We start from the raw sequence: 20,943 nt of genomic DNA, 5'->3' as shown, positions 1-20,943 counted from the left end.
GACTACATCATAAGAAAAATCATTAGTAACTTTTCTACATTTGGCAAGATGTAGGACCATGACAATAGTTGTGTATTAGAAATGGCAAGTAGATGATACTGAACATTGCAGACACACAAAGTCATCACAGTCATACTTGTTTTATATAGCAGAAGTAATCTGCAAACCCATACGAAGACTAAAAGACTGTTCAAACCTGGAGCAAGCAAAACTTGATAAATGTTAATCCAGCTGAGAAATGTCAAAATAGCTGAAGTCAAAGTAACTGAGGAATTACACATGCTGGTGAGCGAACAAAACCAAGCCATAGACACAAAGATGAAATGCCAGATTGCCCATGGCTTATTATCTGGATGATTAATGGACAGCTTGAGACTTATTTTGATTCCTAAGAGCCCTGTATAGCTCAGAAGCAACCATGCTGATTCCCCTGGGATATAATCCTGGCAATGAAGTAGAAGAAATGCTTACCTTTGGCCGCAACTGAGCCAGTTGCTACAGTGAATTGTCATCCTGGTATCAAAATCATCTACTTGTAGTGCCACGGGTGTCAAACTTCAATTCACATCTTCTCCAAGCTGATGCTTTAATAGAGATCCTAGGTAAAAGAATATACATAAGGACCTTCAATTTGTACAAGAGACATTGATAAGTATCCCCACCTGAGCCCGCAGAGGAAAAAGCAGCAGCTTTCTGTACTACTTTTGGCATCAACTGTTTTGTTGTGATGTTAGTTCAGATGGAGTATCCAGAACCTTCTAAACATGTATGAAAATTACACAATGCAGGGTTGTGAATGGTTCATAGATACACTTCAGAAAATGGCCGTTATTCGGAAATAACTTTGCTGTGTAAAAACACACCCTTAGTGATGGTCACCAGTGTACATTTTTGAGTAAACATAATTTATTAAGATGTCCTTTAATTGTAAAAAGTATGGAAAGCATACCAAATACTGATTGGACAAAAATCTTATCAAGCAGTGTATTTATGGAGTAAATTCTGAAGGGGTCTTCAATGTATATGATAAACATTGTAAATGTTCTTGTTTGGGTTTATATATAATATGCGTACATACATTTGTATAAGATTATACTATTTCTTTAAAAAGGAGAAATGCACATCTTAATTAAGCAAACAACTTTCATTTTTCTTCCCAACCACTCTTCTTCCTGTTCTATCCCTTCAAATTGCTGCTAGGACCTTGAACAGAGGCTTAAAGCATACATCGATATAATTACCATCTAGCTTCATAGTGATACCTGGACAGTCTGCTTTTTCTAGTTATATTCCATTTTTTTCCAGTTTCCCAAATCGCAAAAGCCAAAGATTCCCCAGGGAGACAGGAGTTGACAGCTACATTTTTCACCCAGTCACTGCTCTGGTTTGAAACTACGTAAATATTACATTTTACTCTTTTTCTATGCAGCAGTGGCTCTGATCTTCAGAGTGAAGCACTGTAAGCAGCAGTGTGCTAAATACTCTGCAGTTTTTCAAGAAAAAGGCTTGCAGGAACATCACTGCTGTAGTAATCATAATTTCTGTTCTTTGCATAGAAAAGTGTTGATTCTGTGGCTTTGCAAATTTTATTACTGCATGTCAGATTAAGGACAGGTCTATAGGGCTATGTCTACACTGTACGCTTATTTCAAAATAACTCATGTTATTTAAAAATAACAGACTTCTTACTCCGACTTCTGTAACCCTTATTTCAGTAGGATTAAGGGAAGTTGAAGGAAGAGTGTTCTTCCTTCGACTTCCTGCTGTTTAGACAGCGCCAAAAGTTGAGTTAAGATACTTTGACTTCAGCTACACAATTAACATAGCTGACATTGTGTATCTTAACTCAACCATAGCCCGCAGTGTAGACATACTCTAATAGCTCCAGGAGGTCAGCTTAAGGTATGCAACTCCAACTACTTAAACAGTGTAGCTGGAATTGACGTACCAAAAGATGAGTTTGGTGCCATCTCCACAGTGGGAGGTCGACAGGAGCAAATGGTCCTTACTCCTTGTGAATTGACAAGTACCGGTGCCAACTGGGGCACCCTCAGAGTTTGATTTAGTGGGTCCTTACTAGACCCACTTAATCGAATGCCAGAAGATCGATCTCTGGCACAATAAGTATAAACATGGCCTAAGACCTGATTCCATATGATCTTTGGGTGGCATTGGCATTACCATAAAGCATCACACATCAGTTCCATTGTCCACCCAGTATCTACTTTGCTTAACTTTTGTAAAAAGCACATTTTCTGAATGACTAGTATTTTCCTTTAGTCATTAATATTCAAACTGTACCTTTATACATAATTTGCAGACTTTGAGCAAAAACAAAGGGGGAAAATTTATTCCCAGATTTCAAATTTCTTTGCAGTGTTGATACAAGAGCAAGAGGCAGTTTATACCAGAGCAAGCAGATGTTGAATATCAGTTTATTCTATTGAGTCCATGTTACTAAAAAGGAGATTAAAAACTAAAGCCCCCATCCTGCAACATATCCTATATGGGAATATATTTATTTTATATATGTATCCTACATATGCTGCAGAATCAGGAGGACTTCGGTGTTTTACAGTAAAACAGTTTTTTCTATTTCCCAGATCTCTTTGGGCATGATTCTCAAATGTGCCATGTGCCAGCAGCTCTAAATGAAATTGAAGGGAGTTGAGAGTGCTTGGTACTTTTGAAAACCAGGCCTTTGTTTTTTGTCTTATTTTTTTCATAGCCTAGATCTGTAAGTAACAACTCTATCTGTGTTTCGTATAAGCTTTTCCACTATAAGAAGATTTCATACTCTCCTGAACCCTAAAGATATTAATCATTAGAAGAGAGAAAATGAAGTCCCCACCTTTTCCAAAATTCTGCCAGAGTGTACCTTGATGCTATCACAAAAAGCAAGCGTATACAAGGTAAGCATTAAGCTTACAAAAGAGAGAGAGAGAGAGAGAGAGAAAGGCATGCACACACTTCATTTAAATGACAAAATCCTAACCATGAAAATAAATAAGATACATACATGAGGTGGCCCAAATGATAGCCCTGTTGTCCCGTTAATCATATTTAATGTAAACGCCTAATAATGTTATCTTTGGTCCCAGCTTTGGCAGCCTATAATTTAACAGAGGCACTTTTTCCACTGTGTGGATCAGGTACTAGCGCTGTCTCTTTCAACTCTTTTGTGCACCTAAATTAGAAAACCCAAATGTCATTTTCTTCAGACATGAAAGACACTCAAGGTCATTGCAAAATAATAGAGCAATTAACTTTCCAAGTAAATTACGGCAGAGTAGTGAAATATAGTACTTTGTGAAGTGGGTGAAAAACTAAAACTGTTCTTACAAGTGACATCTGTTGTTCAGACTAAATGATAAATGCAATTCCAGAAGCCTCTGTGAAATGAACAACATGGAAAAAGAATCCCCCCTCCCCATACTATTTTGCTAGTTGGCTTCAGAATCTATTATTTACTGCAGGGGAGAGAAACCTATGGCCTCCAGCTTGCCTAAATCTGCCCCCAAGACTCAGGGCTTCTCCCTTCAGCATTCCAGCCCATTGGACCCCCTTGAGCTAGAGTCAGGCAAGCCAGGGCTCTGCTTGGCAGGGGGAGGAAGCTGGCCGTCAACTGATTTTTCTGTGGCTCTTGACCCCCAAAATGTTCCACACATGCTTTACTGCACTAATAAAACAGATTTGCTGTCTGATGGTAGTGAGACCAGGAAGGATTTTTGTCAGCTTTTTTCCTGTCTCCTAATAAAATGGGCTGTATTTACTTGATTGGGATTTGTAAATTTCCCAAAGGAATCTTTATTCTATAATGTGATTTAATGGATCATCTAAATATAGTTTTTATCATAGACTGTAATTGCTGTGAATAAGGAAGATCATTGTCCCACATAAAACAACAGTAGGAAGGAAGAAGCCTTCAGGGCTTTGAGTTAATAAGAATTTTAAAATCCAGAATTATCCTACTTCTGACCCTCTTTTCTAAGTCAGCCTAGTTTTTTGTAACTGAGTAATTTTAAAATACCTCATCAACACAACTGAATAACTCAGCAAAGATAAATCAATTGACAGAGAAAAATCAGAAGAGGTATGCACAGTAAGAGTATGTCTACACAGCAGCATTATTTCGGAATAAGAAATAATAGTGTGTCTATACTGCCAGCCTTTATTTTGAAATAATGTTGAGCTAGAGGACTTCTTACTCTGACTCCTGTAACACTCATTTCATGAGGAGTAAGGGAAGTCGAAGAGTGTTCTTTCTTTAACTTCCTACTGCGTAGACAGCGTCAAAAGCCAAATTAAACTGTTTCAACTTCAGCTACACAATTGACGTTGCTGATGTTGCATTGTTTAATTCTACTTTTGCCCTGCTGTATAGACATGCCCTAAGTGACATATTAAATGCAAATATAAAACCATATTAAAATACTACTAGGGGCGAACACAGGACAAAACCAAGAACTGAGGCTGAGAATTGTGCCCATTTGATTTCTGCAGGGCATATGTCTGTTACAATACTGTGTAGCTACTTACCTAACTACAAATGCAAATCTGATACTGAAGTCAAAAGGCATTGAAAAGGTTTTAAGGAACTATTAAAATGTAAAGAAAAATAGATCTCCTTCCCTTGGAGGCATTTCAAGGTGCTAACATAGTTCTCCGGATATGCAGCACTCTGGTGGATGGGACGAGACAAATGCTCTACTGTCCTGCTCAATCTGTGTCCCTTTGGGTGTTAACAGCCATCAGTTGCCACAGATGCAAGTGCTCCATTTATCACACCTGCAGCAACAACCTTCTTCAGCTGGGCATCATCCCGTCTGAATAATCAGTCGAAGGAGGAAAGCTGAACATGTGACAACAAGCTACTCAAATCCCTTTACTTCCATGGTCACAAAGGGTAACCATTGCTAAGGCTAGAATAGGTTGCCTGGGAGAAACTTTCTGGTCAGCGACCACCACTCCAGAGAGACTACAGGCTTACAGAATGGACAGTGATGACAGGGAACCCTCATTCCATACTCGTGCTGTGGGCCAGAAGAGGACAATCACAGTCCCCACCACACTAAGCAGAGACAGGAACCAGTAACAAGGGTAACCAACCAGTGGGACAGCAGCCTCTGAGCAGCATGGAGAAAGACAGTCCCCAGCTAGACGGAGATGAATGAGAACCAACACCTGCACTGAAGGAACGCATATTTTAATTGCATTGGAAAGATACTTGTGAGGGTGGATCCAGATGAGACTGTTACCAGGATCAAAGGTCTTTCCCTTCCTCAATTGCCAACCAGTTAGTGTGGGGAGTGCCACTAATCAGGCCTTTTGCTGTGTGCTACGCAATTATGGGCATGAGATTTTCCCATATCTTAGGGTGTGTCTAGACTACCTAGTTTTGTCGACAAAAGTGGACTTTTGTCGACAAAACTATACCAGCATATACACTACCGCTGAGTTCTGTCGACATAACGTCGACAGAACTCAGCAGTTTTGTTGACGCTGGTATACCTCATTTTACGAGGCATAACACCTTCTGTCGACAGAACTCTGTCGACAGAAGGTGTTATTGCCTGTAACATTGCGTCCAGACTACGGAGTTCTGTCAACAAAGCAGCTTGCTTTGTCGACAGAACTCAATGTGTCTGGACACTCTTTGTCGACAGAAGTTTTGTCGACAGATACTGTCGACAAAACTTCTGTCGACAAAACGCAGTAGTCTAGACGTACCCTAACACAGTCCAACCTATGCTATGACCAACATCTCTGGGAAGCATCAGGGCATCCTAAAAGCTTATGGTGTTGCACATGTCACTGCAGGTTGCACTGGTTTAGATTGTGCTCTCCCTTGTCTCACACCAAATATCGAATTCAGGGTTGGCAAAAAGCACTGCTTAGTCTCTAACAAATATATTGCCTCTGATCCTACCCCTCCCTTGCTGAGTATGGACACGACTCTTGCTGAGCATGGAACACTCTAAGCTTTCTGCCGATAAGACTCACAGGCAGAATGAAAAGCTTAAATCACCCTAATGCAGAGAAAGACTTTGGTAGAGCTCAGCACATTCTCTTCTTAAAGAGGTAGGGAGTGTGGGTATGTCTACACTACCCTCCTAGTTTGAACTAGGAGGATAATGTAGGCATACCGCACTTGCAAATGAAGCCCGGGATTTGAATTTCCCGGGCTTCATTTGCATAAGCGGGGAGCCGCCATTTTTAAAACCCCGCTGGTTCGAACCCCGTGCAGCGCGGCTACACGGGGCACGAACTAGGTAGTTCGAACTAGGCTTCCTAGTTCGAACTACCTAGTTCGTGCCCCGTGTAGCCGCGCTGCACGGGGTTCGAACCAGCGGGGTTTTAAAAATGGCGGCTCCCCCTTATGCAAATTAAGCCCAGGAAATTCAAATCCCGGGCTTCATTTGCAAGTGCGGTATGCCTACATTACCCCGCTAGTTCGAACTAGCGGGGTAGTGTAGACATACCCTGAGACTGGGTTCACAGTTGGTTCTGGACAACACAACGGCCCAAGCCGGCATTCTCTGAGGACAGGTAGGCAGTGTTAGATTTTGCACATGGGAACACTAAATTTAACCAGCCCAGCACAGGATAGGCTACTCTGGCATACATGTCCCGGGCTGGGACTATCAAGACATGTGTCACAGCGTAGTTGGCCCTTGTGATACCCAGAGCCCCGGTCCCCTAGACCAGAGCAGATGACTCCAATCGAGCCAGTTAGAGGACTGGGCTACACTTGGGGCTACAAAGGGCTGCTAGTAGGCAGCTGGGGAGGATGGACAGAGACAGACAGAGGCCAGAGGACAGCAAGCCCCAGTTGAGTGGAGCTACCCGCTGGGGTGGTGGGTCCCTATAACAAGGGCAGGACCAGAAGTGCCAAGAACTGAACTTTCTCCTAACCCTGATTTTCTCATTTACAACAGTCCCAGCCTAAGGTTTGGGGATTACTCAGTGGGTTGATCTTCAGCCACAGCCAGGAGGCAAACAGTAGCTAACAGATGTGGCAAGTCTATGGTGGGGCTACTACTCTCTGGGCATGCTCACAGATCAGCGTTGTAGCCCATTTGACTGCGTGAAGGCTACGCCCTGCAGTCCACAACCATATTTGTCCTTTCTGGGCATCAACCATGTGATTTTTCAGAACCTGATGATTCTCACAAAAGGCAGTGGTTTGTACACAGCATTCCTGCTTCAAGAGCCATGAAGGACAGAAAACTGTTCCAGTGGACGGGACTGCTAGCAAGAGGAGAAGACAAAGGAGAGTGGAGTTACTAATGCTACTTAGGTAGGGGCCACTTTGTTCACCTAGGATTATTTAATTCAGTTTGTATTTTTGGACATGGACTCAGATACACACACCACTTGGATTATTCTGCCTGACTGGGCGTACATTATATGTCTTTCTCTCACTATCAATGAAAGGTAACCAGCTGAATAAGATAGCATCTTAGGGAGATGACCAGGAGATATGGCTTTACTCCAGGTTGGGACTCAAAGTTGTTGGATTTGTGGGAGTAAAGCCAGAAAACTTGCATATTGAGGACATCCTGTCAATGCTTGCCCAGCAATAAGAACTGGCAAATCTATTTGATTTACGTTGTCCTTGTAACGGGAGTTGTAGAGAGAGGCTAGTGACAACTTTTTCCATAACAAAGCCTCACTGGTCAAAGGCCACCAGATTCATAGCTTGTATTTGCTAGTCTATAGGGATTCATTTTTCTGCCATATTTATAACTTGTGCAATAACACTGGAAAACAATTGGCTTTCCAGATCCTCACAGTGAGTGCTTCTCCTATGGACTACACCTCAAAGAAAATGTTACTTATCTGTTGGGTCCAATATTTGGGAATGAATAGTTGGGGCTGTGGAATAACATGATTGATCAGTACGTTGGTTAAATTTTTCTAAGATCTTGTGCTATTACAGTAACACCGTAATTTGACAAATTCACGTCTAATCCCCTTGCTCTCAAATGCTTTCCTCTAGTTCTTCCTCAGTTACCAGCACATTAAAAAAAAGCAAGCATTTCTCAACCTCGCTTTCGTAGAGAGGCAACAAATGTTCCTAATATCAGCAATAAGCCAAATGATCTCCAGTGAGATCAGCCACTGCCATAATGTACTTTGATATTTTAGTCCTTTACTAAACCAGCTCGTGGAAGAGGCAGCTGGGAAAAACTGTGCACTAGGTCTGCACTGGCAGTTATAAAAGAAACAATAGACATGCTTTGACTACCTACTCCTATAAAAGATTCCAGTGTTTTTTTTCCACTTACTGAACTGAGTCATCATGAATGGCTTTCATTTCTAATATGACTTATCTACTATAAACGTTCTTGTCAGTGCACGGGTAGGTGTTAGATGCTGAAGCAGCACTGCCAGAAAGATAGTGCCGTTTTCTTGAGAACAGAATCTCACTTTGCAATAGAGTAAGTTACGTATTCACAGAAGATCAGTATTTATTGATCACTTTTTTCCAACAAGATAGACCAATTCAGTATCAGTTCCTCTTCACCTTTATTTGCCCTGATGGGTATAATGTAATTCACAGAGTTGAAGACCTGAGCACACAGATGCAGGTTCGTAATCCTCTACAGCTGGAGATATACTGACAGGAGATACTCTTTATTTTTAACCATAAAACCAAGTATTCTACCCTCAGTGTTAATATTGAGCTGAAATAATAACTAAAAGCCCCATTTGCGCTTTCCCCTAGCATACATTAATACATACAAGTTACATACAGTAATAAGATTAGAAAACATTAAGAGTTTTCACAGAGAGCAGCTATTTTTGTTCTCAGAGGATGTAAAGTTTGTTTGGTCTAGTTTTGCAAGCCAGGGATGATTTGAGACATGGCAGTAAGTTGTGAAGGCCCGCCCAAGACACACTGAGGAAGGGTGAGGGCTGTTGTTAGTGGCTGAAATACACGATTTCTGCTGGGAGAAACATAGCATGTAGAGATTGGGCTATATCTGGAAGTCTTTGTTCCATTCCTACTCAGTCCTCACTCACATCCTCAGACTGAAGACAATGAACATTTGAGTGCAAGTAAGTGTGGTTTTGCTCTGATAACAGCTATCATTCTCCTTGAGAAAGTTTAAATACAGCCTGTATTGTATAGTGCTATAAGTAGGAAATCACATATACAACTCCAAAAACAGAAAAAGAAGAGTTTGCTCTGGATAGCTAGGACAGTTTGTGGCACAAAGACAGAAGTCTGATTCATGTTTGGCTATTCCTTCGCATTGGATGAAAAGATACCAAATTCATCTTCCCTACTCCCACTCTCTCTGAACTGAGCCACACACCAAGGCTGTGTCTACACTGCTGTTTTGGGGAGGGAAGGTTTTGGAAAAAGATACGCAAATTGCAAACCATAATTTGTGTATCTTTTTCCAATTCTTTTTCCGGAAGAGGCTTTTCCAACATTTGGCCCATCTACACTGGGCCACATGTTGGAGAAAAACCCTTTTTCGGAACATCCCTTCTTCCTTGTAAAACAAGGTTTACAGGGATGCTGAAAAAGCGCGTCTGCTTTTCCAAATTTTTTTTTGGAAAAGCAGACATGTTCCTTGGATGCGGCAGAATTTTTCTGGGATACTGGAGGTATCTCGGAAAAGCTCTGCAGTCTCTCATCTGTGACCATTCTAGCTGATTTGTGATGGGAAGGATAGTTAGCCACCTATGCACAGAAGGAAGTGTAAATATTTCAAATACTCTATTCTTGCAGCATGTAGTCAAACTAAGGCCAAGTCTACACTAGACCCAGTAGCTCAGCTTAAGGTACGCAACTCCAACTACACAGAATACGTAGTTGGAGTCGGCTTACCTAGAAGAATTCTATATACACAGACAGAAAATATTATTTCAGGACAGCATAGAACCAGTCCTTGAAAATAGATGCATGGACTAGCTGCTTTTATTCCCTTTAGGAGTCCCAATATATACAGTATATATGGTTTCCCCAGCTCCATTATTGGGATGTTCCAAACAGGATTTCAGCATGTTATTTTCTTTCCGTTTATCAGAAGGTAAAGAGTCTAATCTTCACTCTCCGTCTCAAGTTCATGTTGCATTGCACTGATTCTGCTCTTTGTTCCAGGCTATCAATTTAGTTCACATCTTCCCTTGTGGCATTTCCTAGCACTCCAGAACTGATTTTCATTTGTCTGGTTTCTCATGCAATTCCCTCAAACTCCTTCAGCACAGGCAGCTGGCCTAGAGAGGCCAACGTAACAGGAGAATGGTTGAGGAACACCATATTTCTCCAAAGTGGTCTGAAGCCCGCACCCTGAGGCCTTCCTCCGAGCAGGGAGAAAATGCACATTTCATCTGGGTTTTTTTATTCCCTTTTTATTTCAATTGCTAAAATGCAATCTCCCCAGCAAGTTCTGATACCAAATAAAACTTATAAACTGCAATCAAAGTTGTCTCCTTAAGCCAAAGTTGGTGGAAGATGAGGAAGCATATGTGTATAGGATAAATTAAGCCTCACCTTTGCAGCTGCAGATTCGATGATTAAGCTGTTACCTTCCTCGCTGTGACCAAGTTGAAAACTTACACACTTTCTTTTGGAAGTGTCTATACAGAGGGTTAATACTAGCAACCACCCCTATTTGAATAGTGAAGTGGCTTTATTGTGCTTTATTTCAGATGAAAACATGTAACATTGTTGACAAGCACAATTTTACACATGCCTTCCATGGACTCTCCAAGTATCACACACAGTAGAAAATGCTGCATATGTGCACTGAAGGTTGTGTAAACCCCCTCCCCCCAATCCTCTGTGCTATTATACTGATGTGATTGCCCAATTAAAGACCATCCTAGGAGCATATTGTGAAGAGAGTAGAATTAAGTTTGCATTCATTAGGATAACCTTTTGGGAAACAGGGCAGGAGCCAATCTCTGGTAAAACTAAATCCAGCACACAGCATTTTCCCCATTGTAAAATTTCTGTTCATTGATTATTAAAGAGGCCAAATCATCTACAGAATAGTATTGTTTCTGTTCTAATACAAAATCTTTGACATTTAGTTTCTCATGTCTATACCAAAATATAGGATTCTGCATTTCTGCTGCAACCGCAAAGGACATTATGAACACTTTGAGCAGGGAATCCTGTATTGCTTTTTCACTTTCTTTACACTGCTGCTTGCAGTAAGGGAAACAGAAGACAATCCAAATCTTGATATATTAAGTAAAGGAAAAACAATTTTTCAAGTATTTGTCTTTAAAAAAGTTATGAATAAATTTCAAACTCTTTTTTAAAGCATTCTGGTACAGTCTTGGAAATAACACTCAAGTTACTGTGCTTTATTTGAATGACTAACTGTTGGTCTCAAACTCAAGAAAAGTGCCTTTGTGGTGTAATATTACATCAAAAGAAATAAAAGTATTTTGACACCTATATACATGTACCCTTCCCCTCAACAAAGAGATATAGCAGCTCTTGTGCATCACACACAACGCTTACAAAATCAGTGCTGTGATCATGGTCCTACTGAAGTCAACTGAAAAATTCCTACTGACTTCAACAGCAGCAGAATCAAACCCCAAATCTAGGAAAAGTTGCTATTGTATTGTAAGTTCTCCAGCTGTATCTTAGCCATTAAAGTGTTCTTGATGCAACACATGCACACTTCTCATGACAACAAAGGGACACTTTTTTATGATGCTTTTACATTTCCTTGAACACTGCATATACACTGGGCTTTGTGTGTGCACATCCATGGCACATCAACGCCTAAGAGCTCAATTTGCCTATGCAGGTGTAGTTACTACCCCCCCCCCCCCCCCCCGCCCCGCCACACACATACACAGCATGGTCCTTGGGCCCTAACTTTATGAAAGTCTGTCACGAAAAAGGTGTTGTTAGCCTGTGGTTCCTCCAACAGCATATTTCATTAAAAGTTAACTTGAATGGGAATTTACATATATATTTAAAAAGGGAAGATCCCTGCAACCTCGACAAGAGGGCCACAAGTTCTTCTGAAAGCAAGTATCTTCAATTTCTCTTTCAATCTTTCAATATTGTTTAAATTACAGCATCCAATATAAATCCAGGCCCAATTTAGAGCTTCTAAAACAGGGGTGAGGAACTTAATCAGTCATGCAGGGGGCAGCGAGAGCTTGAGTGCCAGCGTGGGTGCCCCAATGCTAGGTAGGGAGGAGCCCTGAGTCCTGGGGACCAGATCCAGGCAAGCTGGGGGCCGCATCTGACCCCTGGTCCTTCGGTTCCCCACCCCTGCTCTAGAAAGATCAGTTAAGAATGAGATGCAATTCCATTGCGTGGCTGTACTTCGGTGTAACAATTCATCTGATGAAGAGGGTTTTACCCATGAAAACTCATGATTCTCTATATATTTTTGTTAGTCTCTAAGGTGCCACAGGACTTCTCGTAGTTTTTAAAGTTACAGACTAATACAGTTTAACCCTCTGAGATTTTTGGTGTGACAGGATATAAAAACAGGCGCGGGGGGGGGGGGATTGCTTTGCTGGGCAGATTGCTATGCTAGCCTTAAGAAATGTGATACAGGAAGTTGCATGGCCCAAAGGACTGGTAAAAAGATAGAGCCTTTTACCTCTAAATCACTTGTTGATATGAGTGAGAGTTCATTAGTGACCAAAAGTCCTTATTGTCTGAAAGCTGTTTAGTGGCATACATGAACTGAGGGGGTAGGCTGAATTCAGTTTCTGGTGGTGGGCAGGTGCCCCAATCACAATCTGCCCTCTTGGTATTTGCAGCAGATTGGCCAAAGACTGAATACACACAGAGACGGCTCCATCATTTCTTCCACAGAAACAGTCCCTGTAGAAATGGGTAGAGATAGAGGAGAGAAGATGTGAAGGAGGACTGAACGGGTACTCTCTTTTCTACAGATAAAACTGGCATTTCTCAGCTGTTGCCAGTCATGCGCTTTTCACCAGCACTGAATGTACTTTCAAAAACTTGAAAACAACTGGGACTATTTCATCACTTCACTGTAGTTGCACGACATCTGATTTTGGCTCACTGTGCTTCAATTTGCTAGACAGAAGTTTATTTTTCCAGATAAGAGTTCTCACACTAATGGACAGACTACAGCAATGCATTTCATCCTACCGAAGAGCGATAAAGCCCTAAAACAGCTTTGGTTTTCACATGTGATGCTCCAGGAACTTTATTTTTAAAGCTCTTGACTAGTCCTCCAATAACTAGTTTACTCAACTTCTGAACTCTTGTCAAGATTGTTATCAGCTGTTACCTTAGGGAAACCAGAACGTGGATTTAGGTTAGGGACTCATTCAGATCTCAGGTTATACCATTTTCACACCTCACTAGCACCAGTAATTGCAATGGGGTTACTACTAATTTGCACCAATGTAAGCAAAATCAGAATTAGGCTTTTGGTCTCAAGAAAAATGGTGTATGTGTAAAATGATAAGATTTTAAATACTGAAGGTAGTCATAGGTCTAGTGCCCATTATAGTACCAGTCAAAGTTTTTAAAGAAAAGCTGTTCTAAAATAAACAAAGGGTCCAAAGCATAGACTGCTGGAATAGTCCTCTTGTCTTTAGAGGTATGTAAAATCTCACTCAAAATTTTGTACTGTTTGATAAAATATACTAGTGAAAGATCCATACTCCATTTCCATCATATTCAAAAAAAGTTCACACATGAGGCACAAGATCTCTAAATTACATGTTCAACTATGAGGCTAGCCAAAAACCTGTAAGGACACACATTTACATGTTGCAAATCACACGACTACTGAAATCCCTGCTAATGTAAAGATGCAACTTGCTTCCATTTTACACCAGGAGCTGAGAAACTCCAGTAACTATTAAGCATTTACATGCACTTCTTTTTGGGGACCTAAAATATAAGCCTGGTTAAAATTAGAGATGTAAAATCCCATTTAATTAATTAACCGGTTAAATGTTATGTTTAACTGGTTAATGGATAAAATGGGGCAGGCGGGCTGGAGTGGCTCCCATGTGGGCTGGGAGTCGGCAGCCGCACGTGAGGCTGAAGTGGCAGCAGGCCGGGGGCTGCTGCCAGGATAAGGGGAACTGGTTAAGTGGTTACCCATTCACATCCCTAGTTAAAATACCCACCCAAAGCTGGTAGAGGAAGGTGTTTTGTGTTCCTGTTCCACCCAGCATGCAAATAATATGTGCAGGCCCTCTAACGGCATGGGGGGGGGGTAGGAAGAGTGCAAAGGGGGCAACTGCCCCTGGGACCTGGCGATTTAAAGGGTACCACTGCCGCTACTACTGCAGCCATGTCATCCGCAGCTCCAGGCCCTTCAAATCCCCACGGGAGCCACACAAAGCACACTCAGGGCAACGCTGAGTGCTGCCTGGGGAAGACTAGTCCCAGTCCCATCCTTTCTGGGGGCACAGAGCTACCCCCTTCCCCCTCCCACACACACACATTGCCTAGGTGCTCAGTGAGTCTGTCGGCGCCATTGAATATATGCACTTTCCATGCATTAAAGTTAAGATGAAATCCCAAAACTTGTCTGTAATTTAAGAAAGGTCATGGGGCTCTCTCTGAAAAATCTCCTTCCTCTACCACTTCCAGAAATGCTAGTGAGCTTATTATTGGTTTCTCACACACACACACACACACACACACACACACACACACACACACACACACACACACACACACACACACTCTTTTTAAAGATACCCTGAAAAGGGTAAACATTCAGGACTATTTTTACATGCCACATGTTTGTTTTTAAATGTGAAATATTTTATTTTTAAAGTTCAGATAGGAGCCTGCAGGTGTATTGCCAAGTCATTTAAAGATATCAGTATCTCATTTTAAATCTTTTTTCCGCAGCAGGGAAAATGTTTGTGTATTTTCATTTTGCTGTACCTATGTTACGTAATCCATATTAACATAATGCTTTCATTCTTTTAATGGTGTTAAATCACTTGTATAATCATTCAGTAACTTGTGTACATGAATGTATACACGAAACTCACAAATATACTGTGTACATGCACACACACCAGTGAATTGTAACTTTTGTCATTTTCATTATTACCTGACAGACACATGGATATGAAAAAAATCACTAGGCCTTAATAATTATGGATGTTGCATACTTCATTATCCTTGCACTAAACTGCAAAAATGAACAGTTGTATGTGTTTCAGATGATTAAGTCATACCCGAACATTCTCTCATTTGACACATACATTTTAATGTGAGTATTTATTTGGGATAATCAAGAGTGAAGCGTAAGATTTTTTCAAACATATGTTTTATATGTGATCATGGCTGCAAAACTTATTCCCAACTATTCAAATGTAGGAATTTGGCTGAGAGAGTGGCTTACAGATTCACATTCCAGAAACACACAATCACTATTTAATAAATGGCAAACTCTATCTGGGTATGTCTACACTACCACCCTAGTTCGAACTAGGGTGGTAATGTAGGCAACTGGAGTTGCAAATGAAGCCCGGGATTTGAATTTCCCGGGCTTCATTTGCATAAAGCCGGGCGCCGCCATTTTTAAATGTCCGCTAGTGCGGACTCCGTGCCGCGTGGCTACACGCGACACAGACTAGGTAGTTCGGACTAGTCCTCGTGACGGAAGCCTAGTCTGAACTACCTAGTCCGTGCCGCATGGCACGGAGTCCGCACTAGCGGACATTTAAAAATGGCGGCACCCGGCTTTATGCAAATGAAGCCCAGGAAATTGAAATCCCAGGCTTCAATTGCAACTCCGGTTGCCTACATTACCACCCTAGTTCAAACTAGGGTGGTAGTGTAGACATACCCGCTGAGGCTATGTTGGGTGTATTATATTCACTGTGGCTTCTATTCTTTGATAGGATAGAGCTGGGCAAATACCTGATTTTTTTTGTCTGGGTGGCAACTCTAGAAAAAAAAACAACAACACATCGGAAACTTGGTTGGACTTAAAAAAAAAGAAAGAAAGAAAGAAAGAATTTTCAGTGAATCCAAAACCTTCTATTTCAGGTCTGTTTCAGAGAAAGGATTCAAATCTGCATTTCTCCTATCTCAAAAAGAGCCCAACTATTGGGCTGAATGGAGGGGTGGAACATTATGTCAATCTCTTTGGCCATTTTGAGAATGACATGCACACATTTTTTGACAAATTCAGTTTGAGTCAACCAAGCCTTCATTTTTCAGTAAATAAACTATTTTTCTTAAAAACTGTGGTTATCTCGAGCTAGAGATCCCTTGTTATTTTGTTACACAAAATTCCGATAGTCTTCCTAACTAGGAACAGCTTTAAAAAACAAGAATGTTCACTTCTGCTGAAAGACTAGGGTAGCAATGGATAATCCAAAATTAGTTTCCACAATGGATTTTAACAGAGGCATGCAAACATTCAGTGTCTTTTAAATCAGTGTTTCTCAACCAGTGGTCCGAGTACCCTTAGGGATACTCGAGAAGTCTGGGGGCGGAGGGGTATGTCAACACAACTGAAATGTGGAGAAAACTGAATTTTTGTTTTAAGTTTTACAGCACTTTATTATTTTTGTACTTTTTACACAAACATGTCATCACTTGCTTGGCTACGATTAAGTTGTTTAAACAAATGTGTTGTAATGATAGAAAAAAATTGTGTGTCTGAAAACTGTAGGTACTGGGGGTACTTTTTATTTTAAAGGGAATACTTTATATATAAAAAGAAGGTTGAGAAACACTGTTTTAAATCACCTAATCAAGTCACGTTTGCTACCCTCAAAAGGTCAGAATGCACAAGACAAATGCTGCAAAATTTGATGATATGCATGGTACATGATTGCTTTGAAGGAATGGGATACTGTCTGAACAGGATGTGTATGTCTTGTCTTTCATTTTATTGATATCTGTGACAAGGAGACTGCCTGCACTGTCCCTTTAAGGGCAAAACCCTAGCCCCAAATGAGGGTTGAGAGTGAAGCCCCAGCTGAGGCAGATATTGCTAATTATGGCCCAGCTGGGGACTATATAAAAAAGGGCTCCTGGAGGGAGAGAGGAGGACTTACTCCTGCTCTGGCTGGAGAGCAGGAGGGACCTGGCTGCCTGGGAAGCAGGCGGCTTCCTGGAGGTAGAGCAGTGCTGGGGAAGGAAGGCAGAGCTGGAGAACTCTGGTTGACCTCATCCCCAGGCTTGAGGACCAGAGGCAAGTGCTGAGAGTACTAAGGCTGCAGGGGATCAGTCAGGATAGGAAGAAGCAGCAGTTCCATGCCCCCTTGCCAATGATGAGTGGCCATTACAGATGCCAGTTTGCCCGAGGCAGGGGCTAGATGAAGACTGGCAGAAGGTCACTGAGGTAAGGCGGGTACATGCGAACTGGGCGTTCCCTGGGAGGGGTGGACCTCAGAGTAAAGAGACTGATAAACAACCCCCCTCCCCCCCAGAAGGGGGCTGAGAGACACTGGAGTGGGCACTGGTCTGAAGAGGACACCGTGGCCCAAGAGTAATGCAGGTCCGGACTGGAGAGGGAAATGCAGACACAGGGAGACACCAGCCAGAGGGAGGCATCCAGTGAGCTGACAGGCTAATTCCCAGGGCTACAGGCAGGAGGCGCCAGGGCAGTGAGTCTGCCCCATGACAACATCCATGACTCAGACTTGATATGGGCTTTACCCCCCTCAAACACTGTGGATTAACAATGTTCTTTAGAAACAAGTGCAATCATCTTTATATTTATTGTATATTCCTGTTAACAGCATATTTTTTTGAAATGTAAGTGTGTTAATCTGTGGCAATTTAGCACATTTTCATTCAAAATAGTATGAAACATATGAAGGGATGACTGGAGGGGGTGGTCATACATTGACAAGATTTTTACCATTTTTAAGGGATCAAAATTGTCTGGAGATTTCTCAACTCTTCTATAGTCCTCAACAATGTTTCCTCTAATCTTTTCCATTCACATGTGGAATATTTTATGTACACCAAGGCTTGTACAAATGTGCACCACCACTACAACCACAAAACCTAGCTGTGGACACTCTGTTAATCAGCTGGGAGGCATGTGAATTTCTTCTGAGCAGCTGCATAAGCACACAGCTTACAGGGAACACTGTTCATCGGGTTCAAATATTTGTACCAGGACCTTTAGCAGCTATGTACTCAATGTGCTCAAATAAAATAACAGCCATCTCCCTTGCTCGTTCTAAATCGGAGAAGGGTGCAGAATTTCTCCACCTAAGACCTTTGCCTTTTATATTGTTGTACAAATAAAAGAAGCTGAATAACTGGTAAATAGTGTTATAAACATCTGTTTTGTTCAACACTTGAGAGATGACACTGGAATTCCTTTATGCCAAATATGTTTAAGTGCTTTAGTCAAAAACACACCTCCCACTAAATCGCAATTTCCAGATAAGATTGGGCATATGATGAGAGAAACTGTACCTTTATATGTGTGTCATGCTGGTCTCACCACTAACTATGAAAAGCATGCCTAAAAAGACCACAATCACAAGAGCAATTTAGTTAATGAGAACCCCAAAACTGGTTAACTAAAAAATCCTACAGTTCACAAGCTTCTCCTGTCCCTTACCTGTTTTGATACAGATTTTATTTTAAGTGAACTCAGAATATACCCAACAGGGTAGTAGAGGATATCATAAGATGTAGATATGGACCTACAATGTGTGTCTCAATACATGAATCTACTGAGATAAAGTGTATTGCTGATCTGAAGCATTTAGGCTTTAATGGGTTTTACACTAATGTAAATAAGATCTGAACCTGGCCTTTGGATTTCAGTGGCAAGAAGTGTAGTTTTGTACCATCACCAATGCTTCACTGACATAAGTTTAGTAGTTTTCCTGCCTGATATCCAAAGTACAGCACTGTGTCTAAGACAAGAATACAAGGAAGTAATGGGTTTGCAAGGGGAAGGAGGGATAGTTCACAGAGGAAAAACGTGAAGCTTCAGAATAAAAAACTGAGCAACATCCAGGATCAATCTTCCATATGGTCATGGTGCATCAAACAGTAACCATGCTTTGATAGCTGGGGGTTAGAGGGGAAGGAAGGTCACTACTACTACCAGCACAGCAGAAAACAAGGATTTAAATTACCCATCTTAGTGGAGAAGCAATCTCTCAAACTTAATTTTGAGAGCTGTTTTACCAGTTTAATGCATCTATGGTATTTTCCTCTTTTTATGCTCTTAAAAAGAGTGAGCTCCTCTGCAGTGTAGCAGCTACCACAAAACATGGGTGAAGCTTGTTTGGGGTGATGCTTACTGCCCTGCAAAAGGGTATGTAAGCCTAAGCAAACGTAGGACCCTCATTTTCCTTCTTTCATGCCTTTCCTACTGAGCAGCAATCAGTTCTTCCACTCACTAAAGAACGTTATTTGGATATTTTTGGAGTAGATATAATTTTCCTTGGCTTAAAATGCACGTTAATACAAATACAAAATGATTGTAACTGGGCCTTAACAAAAGAATATCCATTTAAAAATATAAATCCTGAAGAGTGGCTCTAAAATAGAACAAATGGGGAGAAGAACAAAATGCAAAAGCAACTCTTAAGAGCTAGTGCTGCCTACATTCTCACTATCTATAGAGGAGGCTCTTGTAAGGAAATGTACTTGTATGGATAATTATCTTCCCATGATACATGTGCATTTGAGAATCTTTCAGTGACTCCATTATGCATGGCCCAGTAAATCATTTGTTGTAGTTGTGTATGTGGGTGGCTTTAAAGAATCCTGAAATACAAAGACTGGGAAATTGGGCTTCCTCTCTGAGAAAATAAATACAGAATAAAAAAGAGTTCACAGAGAGCTGGGTTTGTTCCACTTGTTTATAAAAATAAAAAAAAACCTCAACTGACAAAGCTAAAATATAATTTAAGAAAACAGGGGAACAAACGTCCCAGATATCATCACCACATCTCTCAAACTGTGCTCAAGATGTTTTGCATCTGAGGGTATGTCTAGACTGCACCCCTCTGCCGGCAGAGGGAAGCAGATTAGGCAGGCTGAAATTGCTAATGAAGCGGGGATTTAAATATCCCATGCTTCATTAGCATAAAAATGGCTGCTGCTTTTTTTCCCGGCACAGAGCTTTGTTGGAGAAAAGTGGCAGTCTTTCGCTAAAGAAAGCCTTTTCCAATAGATCCCTTATGCCTCATGAAATGACTAAAAAAGCAGATGGCCCATTTAATGGGTTTGGAGCGATAAATGGAAAGCGAAACCTTTCCCGTACCCATTCAAGTGGAAGAAGTTGGAAAATCAGTTCTGATATGAAAACTCAAAAAATGTCTACGTGCTGATAGCTATTTCTCCAATTTATTTTTCAAATCCTTTTAAAGGAGGACAGATCTTCCTTTTTTCTCTTTAATACTGACAGAGATACTAAGATTTCTTTAGAATGAACCTTGGCTAAGAGGCTTCTAAACTGAAGACTAGAAAGACCAGCAGAGGTATATAGTTCTACCAAACATTCACCTGATAATCGATGACACCTTCAATTATACGCACACAGCTTGGTTATGAGGATAGGAACTTTTAAAGCTCTTGCTAGAAGCATAGAAAGCTTTTGACTGGGTTGAGCAGCTTATGTCTTTAAGTGTTTAAAAGAACTATACATCTGATTCTGAGTTTCACAAATGAATTTCAGAGTTATATGAATGAAGTCTTATATTTTGTCAACAGAAATAAACCAGGGACACACAGAGGCAGACCTAAACAGGGATGCCATTTTTTTCCTCTTTAATAACCAAATCCCTTGATATTCAAAGATGGAATAACCAACACTTTTACCAGGTGTGGCCTGGGTCCTTAAGGAGAGGCTTAGGGCAGGGGTTGCGAGTGTGTGTGTGGGGGGGGGGGGGGTGCAGGAGTCAAGGCTGAGGGTGAGGAGGGGTGGGCAAAGGAGTGTGTGTAGGGGGGCAGGGACAAAGCCTCCCTTCTCCCCCCCCCTCCATGCTCCTTGT

At 41.3% G+C, this 20,943-nt stretch overlaps 1 long non-coding RNA gene across 1 annotated transcript in view; it reads right to left on the bottom strand.

Annotated features, from left to right (window-relative positions):
• Window positions 1–20,943, bottom strand: part of LOC102453666 (uncharacterized) — a 107,189-nt gene that overhangs the window by 47,321 nt on the left and 38,925 nt on the right. Inside the window, exon 3 of the long non-coding RNA XR_332225.5 lies at window positions 472–598. This is a non-coding gene — a long non-coding RNA (uncharacterized LOC102453666). The remainder of the gene's footprint in view (window positions 1–471; window positions 599–20,943) is intronic.

Source organism: Pelodiscus sinensis, chromosome 2 (assembly GCF_052426305.1).
Source record: "Pelodiscus sinensis isolate ZL-2025 chromosome 2, ASM5242630v1, whole genome shotgun sequence".
NCBI classification, from domain to species: domain Eukaryota; kingdom Metazoa; phylum Chordata; order Testudines; family Trionychidae; genus Pelodiscus; species Pelodiscus sinensis.
Note: the sequence above shows the minus strand (reverse complement) of the source record. Positions and strands in the feature narration are given on the sequence as shown.